This window comes from Danaus plexippus, chromosome Z (assembly GCF_018135715.1).
Source record: "Danaus plexippus chromosome Z, MEX_DaPlex, whole genome shotgun sequence".
Lineage (NCBI taxonomy): Eukaryota > Metazoa > Arthropoda > Insecta > Lepidoptera > Nymphalidae > Danaus > Danaus plexippus.
In genome coordinates, this window is record NC_083559.1 from 2,331,138 (window position 1) to 2,342,732 (window position 11,595).

The 11,595-nt window shown below is 38.7% G+C and overlaps 1 protein-coding gene across 6 annotated transcripts in view; it reads left to right on the forward strand.

The window, feature by feature from the left end:
• The first annotated feature begins 143 nt into the window (after positions 1-143).
• The window catches only part of LOC116778164 (protein SCAI), a 47,715-nt gene continuing 36,263 nt past the window's right edge, over positions 144-11,595 (forward strand). For 5 of the 6 annotated variants that reach the window (XM_061526282.1, XM_061526284.1, XM_061526279.1 and 2 more), the window contains exon 1: positions 144-567. The gene's annotated coding sequence lies outside the window, so the exon portion shown is untranslated. The remainder of the gene's footprint in view (positions 568-11,595) is intronic. The other variant, XM_061526280.1, reaches the window with a different exon arrangement.

Below are 11,595 nucleotides of genomic sequence, written 5' to 3' on the forward strand. Positions count from 1 at the left end.
ACGGATTTGTTTTTACCCTTAGTGATTGTGTTAAAGTGACGTCATGAATAGAGGGGTGCGGTTGTAGTAGGCGCATGCGTTTTAAACTTGCTCGTGTAATTAGGGTAGCAACTGCAAGACGCTTTTCTAAAGTAGAACATTTTTAGCAGTCGAAAAAAAATAACCGCTCAGGACGCGACTTTAAAATCACTAAATCAGTCCAAACGTGAGATAATAGTCCGTAACATCGCTTACCCATTCTCGAGTTATCCCTCATAATTGATCAGGTTTTTATAAAATTTGGTAAACGTTATACAACAGGTAACTATGTTAGTATATAAGTATATTTACGTTATAAGTTTTGTTGTCACATAAATTTCATCGAGTGTTCTCAGGTCAGCTATCTTCTGGATAGTGTCAAAAAAAAAAAAACTGTTATGTGAGTGTGATATGTTTTGTGAGTCATTAAATAGAGGTGTTAAAAGTTTGCACTGAACGGGCACAATGAAGAGGAAAAGCCTGCTGAAGTCTGCTAAAATCTGCTGAAGTCTGCTAAAGTCTGCCGAAGTCTGCTACGGTCTGCTAAAGGTATGCCATAACCTCAATTCCAATCAAGAATGCTATCGATTACAGTGCGACGTGTGCTTACTTTGCAACGCGATCGATATGTATTGAGTAGTCTACCTAACATTATAGATATACACATAATATGCAATTATATTTTATTTCACACATTTCATAAGAAATTATTATTTTTTTTAGGTTAAAAAGATACATCAATAGCATCTATGCATACTGCAGTTTTTTTATATACATATATATATATATTATTTTTATATACATATATACATACATACATACATATATATATATATATATATATATATATATATATATATATATCTATATATATCTATGTAAAATATTGATGATATATATATATATATATCATCAATATTTTACATTAACAAAGATATAATAATTTGAGCAATGACTATCTGCGTTTCAACCATCGTCACTGCTCGTTAAGTGTCGTCCCACATTAAAAAATGAAAGATTTTGAATATAGTCAACGAGATATTTAGATTGTTCTTATTTGCAAACCTAAAAGCGACTGTTATATATAAATATAAATGTACATAGTCATGTATCAATAACTGTATTTCTAAGTAAATAGTACATATTTAGCGCACTGCGATAATATATACCTTAAATTTGCCAGATACGAATTATGATCCATATATCTGTGTGTGTTATCATATGTACATCGTTTTCAATATATAATAAATAGGGGTTGAGATATAAAAGCTCTTTTATATACATTATTAATTATACACAACATAGCATAGCCTTACATATGAAAAAGGAAAATCATAAATGCTTTGATCAAAAAGTCTAGAAAGCTACTACATGTTTCATACCAAAACGAAAGTTAAATAAAAACTCAAATACGTAGGTAAAAATCTGTTCTACGAGTATAACGGGAAATATCAGAGAACCATTGTTTCGTCCGCTTTGATAATTCATATTGGATATTGGAATTCAAATATAGATGATATTTTCTATCAAGCGTATACGACAAACCACGACTTTATAAACGATATTGCGTATTTACAAATATCTCATACATAGATCCGTCAGTTCTTTTGAACCTCGTTCTACGAATTTCAGCTTTGTGAAATCCGTTTCACTCGAAAGTCCTGTCCACTGTTTTTCTCCGAAATTTTCACAGCAGCAAACATTTTTGGAGACGTCAATTAATTATAAAGGACATCCAATTAAGTTAAAATATTAAATTTAATGATTTCATTAAATTTAAAAATAATTGATGTTATAAAATCTTTCACCGGTGATTTACACATGCTTGGCTCATTGTATTTTGTAAAACCAACATCACAAAGGGTCAGGTTAGGTTAGGTTAGGTTAGTTATTCCTTTCGGCGTCGGGACGTGACGACCCCATCGCCCACCGGCTTTTCCGGTGCAGTCAGTCACGGGGAGGGGGATCTTGACCTCGTTTTGGGGTCTTGGTCCGGGCTGGGGGAACAGCCCATAGAATGAAAGGCTTGTGAATGTGTGATGGATGAATGGTGATGGATGGGCTTATACGGCCCCTAATCTTTGGTTCTGGTGCCCGGCCTTGGGATGCATGGCGAGCAGGCGGCTCGTCCCAAGGGCACCAGGTCTGGCCCTACCTCAAAGGGTCAAAAACAAAATGGAAAGTCGTATTGTCAAAAATAGTCCCCGGGTGGGTCCCGGCATTAATGCTGGGGAATCCCACACTCCCGCTTCGGCGGGGGATCGGCCCGCGTATACGGGGGGTGCCAACAGTGCGATGGGAGGAGAGGTTACGGAAACCTACGAACTTGGCAATGTTTTAACGGATTCTGATCTGCATAACGATTCGGCTTTGACGAGTAGGCCGGGCTCGGCGCACCTTACCACGTCGAGACCGGACTTACAAACTGATGAGGAGGACCTCGCTAGCGTTCAACTCGAACGCGAGGTGAGGCTTGGGGCTGCGACACGCATACCACGCGTACTGCTCACGCGGCTACCAGCCGGATTTGACAGGGAGAGAGACAGCGATGATGACCTCTCCGACTCCTCGGTCTACAGTGTTATGTCACTGGAGTCCGGGGAGTCCAACACCGGAACGGAGAAACCTCGCAAGAGGAAACCAGATGACGACGGGGTGCCCGCCCTCAGCAAGGGGGCGGCACCCACTCCTAAGAAGGGACGCAGCCGGCCGCCAATGCCCGGCCAGTACATTGGCCTAGCAAAGGCCCAGGCCGAATACAAGAAGGCGAAAGAGGAGGCCTTACGACTCCAGGCTGAGAAGGACGTGGCTGAGATCGTGAGACGGGCTCAGGAGAGGCGCCAATCAAAGAGCGCAAGCCCGTCCCTGCTCCTATAAGAAAAGAGGACGCGTCAGACCAGACCTCCGCTGCTCTGACAGATGGTGTAGAGGCCTCGTTGGAGGCCATAGTCTTGGTCGCCACGAGGTCGAAAAACCTCAAGGGGACCTTCACGCGATGCCTAAAAGAGGCGGTAGCCAACATAAGGGTGGCCGTCTCTGAGATGAGAGGGCGCACCATGTCGGAAGAGATGGCGAGGCTGGAGGCCCAAAATGCGCGACTCCTCGCACAGGTGGCGGAACTGCGCCGAGAGATGGAGGAGTTGCGCCGACAGGCCTATCGACCGGGCGAGAAAGACATGCGCCAGCTCGTAGAGGAGGTGTCGCGGAGTAGTCTTGAGTCTTTCGGAACTGTTCTGAATGCACGACTGGCCGGGCTCGAGGACCGCCTTCTGCCGGTGCCTCGACTGCGCCCACCCCTGGCGGCGGAGAGGATCGATTCGTCGCCAGTTGAGGGATCGAAGTCGAAGAGGAAGAGCTCAAAGCCCCAAAAGGCAACAGCTCGCCCGACCTACGCAGATGTGGCGGCGGACATACCGAGCTCCGCTGCCGTCACAACGACACCGCCTGCGCTAGCCGACAAGAGGCGAAAATCGAAGCGGCCATCTATGGCCGCTCAAGAGGCGGCGCAGAGGAAAGAAGGGGCTACTGAAAGTGCCTCTTCCGCCGAGGGCCTTCACACTACAGTTGGGCCACAAAAGGCGGCGGACAAGAAGAAGAAGGGGGTGGCTACTCTAGCTAAAGCCACCCCGAAGAAGAAGAAGAAAAAGAGGAAGAGGAAGGTGAAGCTCCGTTCACCGACCACCGCGGCAGTCACGCTCACCTTAGCAGCGGACGCCGCGGAGAAGGGGTGACATACGTCGGCTTGCTGACGCAGGCTAAGGCGGCGATCGACCTGGGGGAACTCGGCATCCCCAGGCTCGGTTTCCGATTAGCCGAAACTGGTGCGCGCGTTCTCACCATCGACGGTGAGGGAGCGCAGGAAAAGGCGGACGCCTTCGCTGAGCGGCTGAGGTCCGTCCTGCCCTCAGACGTAGTGAAAGTCGCCCGCCCGGTTCGGAGTGCGGAGATCCGCATCGCCGGGCTGGACGAATCCGTAGCGACCGCCGACGTCATCCAAGCGGTCGCAAAGGAAGGAGGGTGCTCGGTCGGGGACATTCGGGCGGGTAAACTGGTGGTCGGGCCACGGGGCGATGCGTCCGTATGGATGCGCGTCCCGGTCGCAGCCGCCAAGAAGCTCACCAGCTCCGGGCGGCTGATGGTCGGCTGGGTGTCGGCGAGGGTGGTGCTGCTGGCCGCGAGGCCTAGGCGCTGCTTCCGCTGTTTTGACACCGGCCACGTGGCGGCGAAGTGCCAGCACCCGGAGGACCGTAGCCGGAGATGTTTCCGGTGCGGGACTTCGGGTCACAAGGCGGCTGAGTGCGAGGCAGCGCCAAACTGCTTCGTGTGCGAGGCTGCCGGCAAAACAGAGAGGGCACACGTGCTGGGGGCAAGCGGCTGCGTTGCAAGGCCGTCTATCTCCGGCACGACAGCCGAATCGAGAAGGGCGCCAAGGAAGGCCCGGACTAAAAAGCCCAAGGCCAATGGCGGAGGAGGAGCGGTTCCCGCCCCGCCTGCCATGGAATTGGACGCCTAGCCCGTGGGCGGCGATCGGGGGATCGCCGCTCACATCAAGAGGGCCCGAGAAGCAAGCTCCCCAATGTCCGGGGAGCTCTCGGAGTGGCAAGCGGCGGCATGTCACCAAGCCGCCGCACTGGGCAGAGCCAAGCCCGGACGAAGCCGGGAGAGGCAAGCGCTGCGGGGTCGTGGTAGTTAAACAGTTCCCACGTCCCCCGCGATAGCGCCTAAGAGGACATCGGGGGGTTTTAGTGGGTAAGAATCCCACATGCCCCGGTCGCGTCCCCCACGCGGCCGGAAGTCTTACGAAGATTTCCCCCCGTCAACAAAAAAAAAAAAAAAAAGTTATTCCTGTTACCGCAACTATTATGTTATTTAATTGTTTCCAAATTAAATTTTTCATAAAATCTTTATATTTTCAGTTGCTTGGTAGAGATATACTTGTTGTTAACATCATAAATCTTGCAAATGTATGGCAGATCTTGTTTCTTTTTCTTCGGGTATTATGGATTTTTCATATAGTTTCCTTTCATATGGTCCTTGCGAACATAATTCGACGAACAGTTATTAAATTTATCTCTCTAGGGAATACTGAATATTCTAGACGGCGCAGACGAATCCCGCATAATCCGACTTAGGTATATAGACTATTAGATGTTAAAGGCTAAGTGCTAAGTGTTCTGTCTCTTATAATATTTAAATCCTCCACTTTGGTTGATAATAAATATATTTTCGTCGAATAAACTTTAGTCTGGATATATTTTTGTTTCCGGAACCGTCAGTTTTAAATAAATTATAAATGAGCACCTATTTTCACTGTTCTTAATAAAAAATATTATTATGAAACTATGTTTTTCGATTACTAGAATCCGAAAAATTTAGTTTCAATTTTGAATATTATTGTGCAATATAACGTATAAAAAATTTCAGTAAAGACATAGTTTTTTTTTTCATTTCAATATACGTTCCATCCTTTGTTCGCTCCTCGTAGTTCTATCTTTTCTGTAGTATTTACAACAATTGAAATATATTAAATTCGAAATATAAAAAGATATATTCAAGAAAATAATAATTTCAATGTTAGATTTCATCAAGCGATTGGGGATGCAACATGAGGATTAAAAAAACAGTAATTAACAGTAATTGAGCCACGCAAAAAGATTGCTTCAAATATAGGTCACGCTTCCGGGGATTGTTTTTGCGTTTTGTAAAATACAACACAGGGAATAATAAAGAAAAATCATAAGGACCATTTTCTTAAGTTTTATTACAATTACAGTGTTAATAATATATTTTTAACGTTCTCAAGTAATATTCTTTGTAAGAATGAATTCTATTGCAAAGTTACCTGATACTATATCTCAACGAGCAGCTTTTCTCCAACGCCGGCGAGAGAACACTGACGCTCGCACAAAAATAGTAGAATTGCGGCGCGGATATAATTTCCGTGAATCGAAATATCAAAAGAAACCTTAAAAACTTTCCATGAAAATAATTACTCTGTATATAAACAAATTAAATATACAAAATGAAGGAAAACAATTTAATAATAGTATTAAATTAAATAGCTTTGTCACATGGTGTCTATAGTTATAAATATTTTATTGACAGATATTTGTAGAGTGATTATCATTTCGATAATATCTTAAAAAGCACCCCACGCTTTTTTTTAAATAAAATACATTTTTTTTATTTACACTATTATTAATTTATATTTATTGAAATTTTTAACACTATTTTCTTAATTTAAATTTATTAAAATTTATTTTCTACTTTTTAGTTTGGTTTATTAATAATAGCTTGCTTTTTAATTTTAATTAAGTTTCTTACCTTATCGACTATAGATGAAAAGTATATAAATTAACAAAAATCATATTTAGCAAATTGAAAAATGGAATAATTTTATCAAATTAGGGTATTGTCATCGGTCCTCGATAAATCTACAAAAGTTTGAACGAAATCTGGCCGTTTGAAGTGGGTCAAAATCGCGCCCAAAGTCAAAGTCGGTTATAAACAAACATACAAACATACAAACATACAGGTGAAGCTAATAAAAAGCTAACAAAAACCCATAATAACACCAAGTAATTTACACACCTACATAAATAAAACCGTCCCGCTATAATCTCGAGAAGGACTTTTCCCATTTGTTCATTTTAAAATTGCTTTTATAAACCTTTGAAGAAACTTATGTTAAAAAAAAAGGGAAATAAATTGCATTAAAACTTTAATAGTTTCAGACATCTTATTGATCAGCTTAAGTCTTTTGAAAGTACTCTTATTTCTATGTTATGACTTAAAATACTCTTTAGTGGGGTGTTTTAAAGATGGCCCTCATCCGTGTAAATATTTGCACGTTATATTTTGACTGTGTCGTGGAGAATTAAATACCCTTTTTTTAATAATATGGGCTTCATCCGTGCAAAGAAGTGCACAGTATATTCTGTCAGTGTCGCGTAGAATGGAGGAGACACGATCCGGGATTAAGTGTTAAATGAAATAAAATTTAAGTCTCGACTGTAATCACAATTAGAAACTACATATGTTGGTAGATCTAAAACAACACAAATTCAATAATTTGCAAAAAATACTCTTTACTAATCAGGTTTTGTGTAACTGTCAGTTGTTTGACAGCTGTCTGCCAGTTGCTCGGACAGAACTCACAATTTGTATATCGTCTACAAAGATCACGTCATTCTTGAGTACATATATATTCGATTTAATTGGTTATTACGTCCGAAATCAAGGACTTTCAAGGACTTTCGAAATCTGATTGAAATTATATATTTGACGTTATAGGACAAAGAATTACGTTTCTGATTGAATTGATATAATTTTAATTGGTGCAAACGAAAATATCTTGTAACTTATCAAAATGACTCCAGTACTTTCGCTTTAGTTGTATTTTTAAGAATTTCTTTTGCGACTTTGATGTGAAACATTTTATATTATACACGATTGAATAATTGACATGCAAACAGCTAGTACTTTCGAGATTCGATATGACATCTGTACGCCAACGCAAGTTTACAATGTCAGACTAAATAGAGACGGTTAGCGGTTTTACAGTCTAATACCTAAGCTTACGCCATTGTATGAAGAATTCAAAGATTTAAAAATGTTTATTTCATTTTACAGTGGAAAAGGTAGGATTATAAAATCCTTATACGTAATGAGTGATAAGTATGATTATAGAGCACTTACAAATACTGCTATATAACGGAATAGATAATATATTTTTTGTTTAGTTCACATATATATAGATTATCGCGTATACACCTTAGAATAACACCATGGTTTTAGGCTATAATACTTTCATATCGTCTGCCCGTGATCGAAACTTCGTGTTAAACGTAATAACTAAATCACCCAGTGCAACGGAAAGCCCTAGTTTTATTTAAATATTTAAACACTCTTCTTGCGTAGTAAAGCTTATCTTAGCTTAGCTAATGGGTAAATGCATTAATAACGTGCTTTTAATCACCGTCTGTGTTTTCCAAATATTATGTATTTAAAGGATTATCTGTGACTAGTAATCCTGTTCAATGCGCAAAACAGCGTAAAATATTATACATATTTTACAATTCATTATGAATATTATTTTAAGTTATTATTTAATGTTAACATTTCATTTGCTTTGACGGTTAACTCTCTTAGTTGATGACCTTTTTTCTGATGCGAGATATAAAAATAAAGCGTAATTCACCGACTCGGGTCCGTCACGGATGGCGTGTTTGAGAAAAAAATTAACTCGATATTCTAGAGGATGAGTAATCGAATCCTGTTGCTGTCTATGATTTTTTAATAAATATTTTTCTATTTAAATTTTTATTCAAGCATAATCACAAATTTAAGATAACAAACAACAGATCTAAAATATATGGAGCAACAAATGTATTTGTTAGTTGATAAATGAAGATAATTATTTACTTAGGTCTCTATAATGTGAGAAATTTGTGACAAAATTGTTCTGTTTTTCTTATGACCACAAAATATAAGCGTACACTTTTTTGTTTCGATTATTGTAGGGTTCTTCAAACAGGGAAACCAATCAGCATACATACGACTGATACCGCGCTTAAGTGTCTGGAATATGACCACTTAATACATCACTTTAATCCAACTTTCTTTACTGCCTATAAGTGTATATTGAAATTAGTTAATGAATACGAAAAAATATGTGAAATGGCGCTAAGACGAAAGAAGTATTTAAAATATACATGTTCAAAATTTAAATAATTAAAAATATGAAAAAAGAAAGGGTTTTATTGTATAGTATTTACGGTCATGTATTTATCGTCGTGGTGGCCTGGAGGTTAAAGGGCCCGCCTCTGATACGTAAGGGCGCGAGTTTAAAACCTGGCAAGTACCAATGTGTTCTTTTCCGAGTAGTATGTACTTTCTAAGAGAATTTAGACTCCGTTAACAGAAGTTGTCACCGAGCAGTGGCGGGATAACTACAAGCCCAGCCGGGAAACTGGCTGGAACAGGCTACAGCAAGCCTTGGGGTCTAAATAGCCCCAAAGAGTGCTGGTGCAGAAAGCAAGGGGAAACCACTGCAACTATCTTCCCAAGAAAGTTATCATGTATACAGATCAATGATACGGGATGACCACGACGAGTCTGCAAAGACTCTTGCGAATTTGATGATAATGATAATGTAATTTACGGCCAGACTTTTAACATAGATACATATGCAACGGGATTAAAAATTTTAAAAAACAAAAAAATGTAAAGAAGAGTCTACACGGTACACGAAAAATAATCTAAGAAATTAATATATTGAAAAGCATACATTCGATCCTATTTTTGCATTTATTTTAATAGTTTTACATTAAAAAAAAAAAAAAAAAAATTACTATTATTTGTTATTTTCTCTCTGCTTTAATTAAAGCTATGATTATCTCACACTATTTATAATAATATGTTATTTAATGAGATCTAAGATTTTCGCGAGTTTTATTCATTTAAATGAAACTAGTATTTTTCGGATAAACTACGCGTGATTTATTTTTGTAAAAAACTACATACTCCCGACGTTTCGGTTACTTTTCAGCAACCGTGATCACGGGCAGACGAGATGTGAATGTCTGTCAGTTGGTCCTTGTTATTTATCACCTACCGCCATCGATTTCTTAATTTTCTGGCGTACCGCTCTGGATGCCGGCAGAATGCGCTTACGGTGTCATGAGGTCCTGCGGTGTGGTTACGGACATGGGATTTTATATTTTTAAGAACGGGGTCCCAGGTGTTTGATAGATTGTATACATTGGACAGACATCAAAAACAGGCGCGCGTCGAAGTCAGCAGTGTGTGAACACACAATGGACAAACCAGGCCACTACATTCGGTTTGATAAACCACAAATCCTCGCTCGGGAAGACAAGTATATACCGAGGTTAATTCGCGAGGCTATTGAAATTAAAAAACATCCCAATTTCAATAGAGAAGATGGCTGGAATGTATTCAGTATGTAGTTTTTTACAAAAATAAATCACGCGTAGTTTATCCGAAAAATACTAGTTTCATTTAAATATGTTATTTAAATATAGAACGCAAAAAATATTGAGTAACATTATTTCAAACGAATCGCTAAAATTTGCAATAAGTTCCAAATATATATAATATTAATGAACTCGTTTAAGTGATGATACCTATCGTATTTTGTTGAAAATTTTGTCAACCCTAATTTGAGAATACTTTGGACAGCGAAATGAGACCTAGAGTCAATTATAGACATTTTATTTTTCAGAAGAGTGACCGTCTACAAAGCCACAAGATATCAATTTTCTTTATAAATTAACTTTTACAGGGTTCAGACGCTTGAATGGCAATTCGACTTGACTGACGTATTGAATTGCGGAATGACAATTGAAAAGCAATATCTCGGAATTTAGAAATTACATTTCAAATCAAGAATTAACTATGAATTTTTATATTCTATGAATATAATTTACTTGAATATTATAAAAAAACAACATCTGCTAAGTAACTTCTATTTTCTTTACGTTAATAGTATAGAATCGATCAATACATTTTCTAAATATATTTGCAACTAGGTACCAGGCCCTGCTTCGCACCGGCACTTTACAAAAAATCTAAAATAGCTAATTTGATTTTGAGAATTATTAAACTTATTATGATAACTTTCAAATGGTACGCCCGAGTTAAATGATTTAAAAAGTCATTTACAGGTACCGATGTAGGCTTAAAAACAAAGTAATATATTTTGTAGGACTTAGTACCGTATTTATGTAAATAGCTTTCCAATAAACGCTTTACGAATGCTAATTTTTAAAAGTTGTAAAATGGATATAGTACGTTATCCTTAAGGTATAGACATATGCCACCGCGGACATTTCTCTAGACCTTTATAAGATACACAACTCCACTACATATTATTTTGTTATATCTCAGTGTTTTGGCAGCGTTTTCGTTAAAAGCTGACAGACGGCTCATTTTTTCCCGACATCTTCAACAAATATCGTTAATGTACACACAAGGAAATACATAAATTTAACAAATTATATACTAAAACCTTCCTCGAGAATTACGCTATCGAGCGGTGATAAGTGCTTGATAACCGGTGCGGTAGTTTTTCCGTTTATTGCGAACAGACAGACAGACGCGGCGAGGGAGTTTGTATTATAATATGTATATCGATTTCTTAATATAGTTTGTGATAACAAGGTTAAATTGTTATTTAATTAGCTTACAAATATTGAGTTCTTTTGGAAGACTAAGCGGTACTTCTTATCACTTATACATGAATATTACTACGTATGTACAGATATTAAGATATCTTGGCTGTTAAAATTTTAATATAGCAACGAACTATTCTACCGTTGCCAGTAGATAAAAAAAACATTTTCTTTATAACTTTTTAATATTTCAATGATATTAAAGTCTTTTCAACATAATTAATTTACGTAAAATGTATAGTTTACGTAAATTAAAAACCATAGAGTCTCCAAATAGCTCTGAATATATTTAACATTGTTTTAGTTTATAAACTCTATAATAATATAAAATCTTATAAGAACAAGACAGGGTCATCTCCAACGACTCGTAATTAATCCAGAG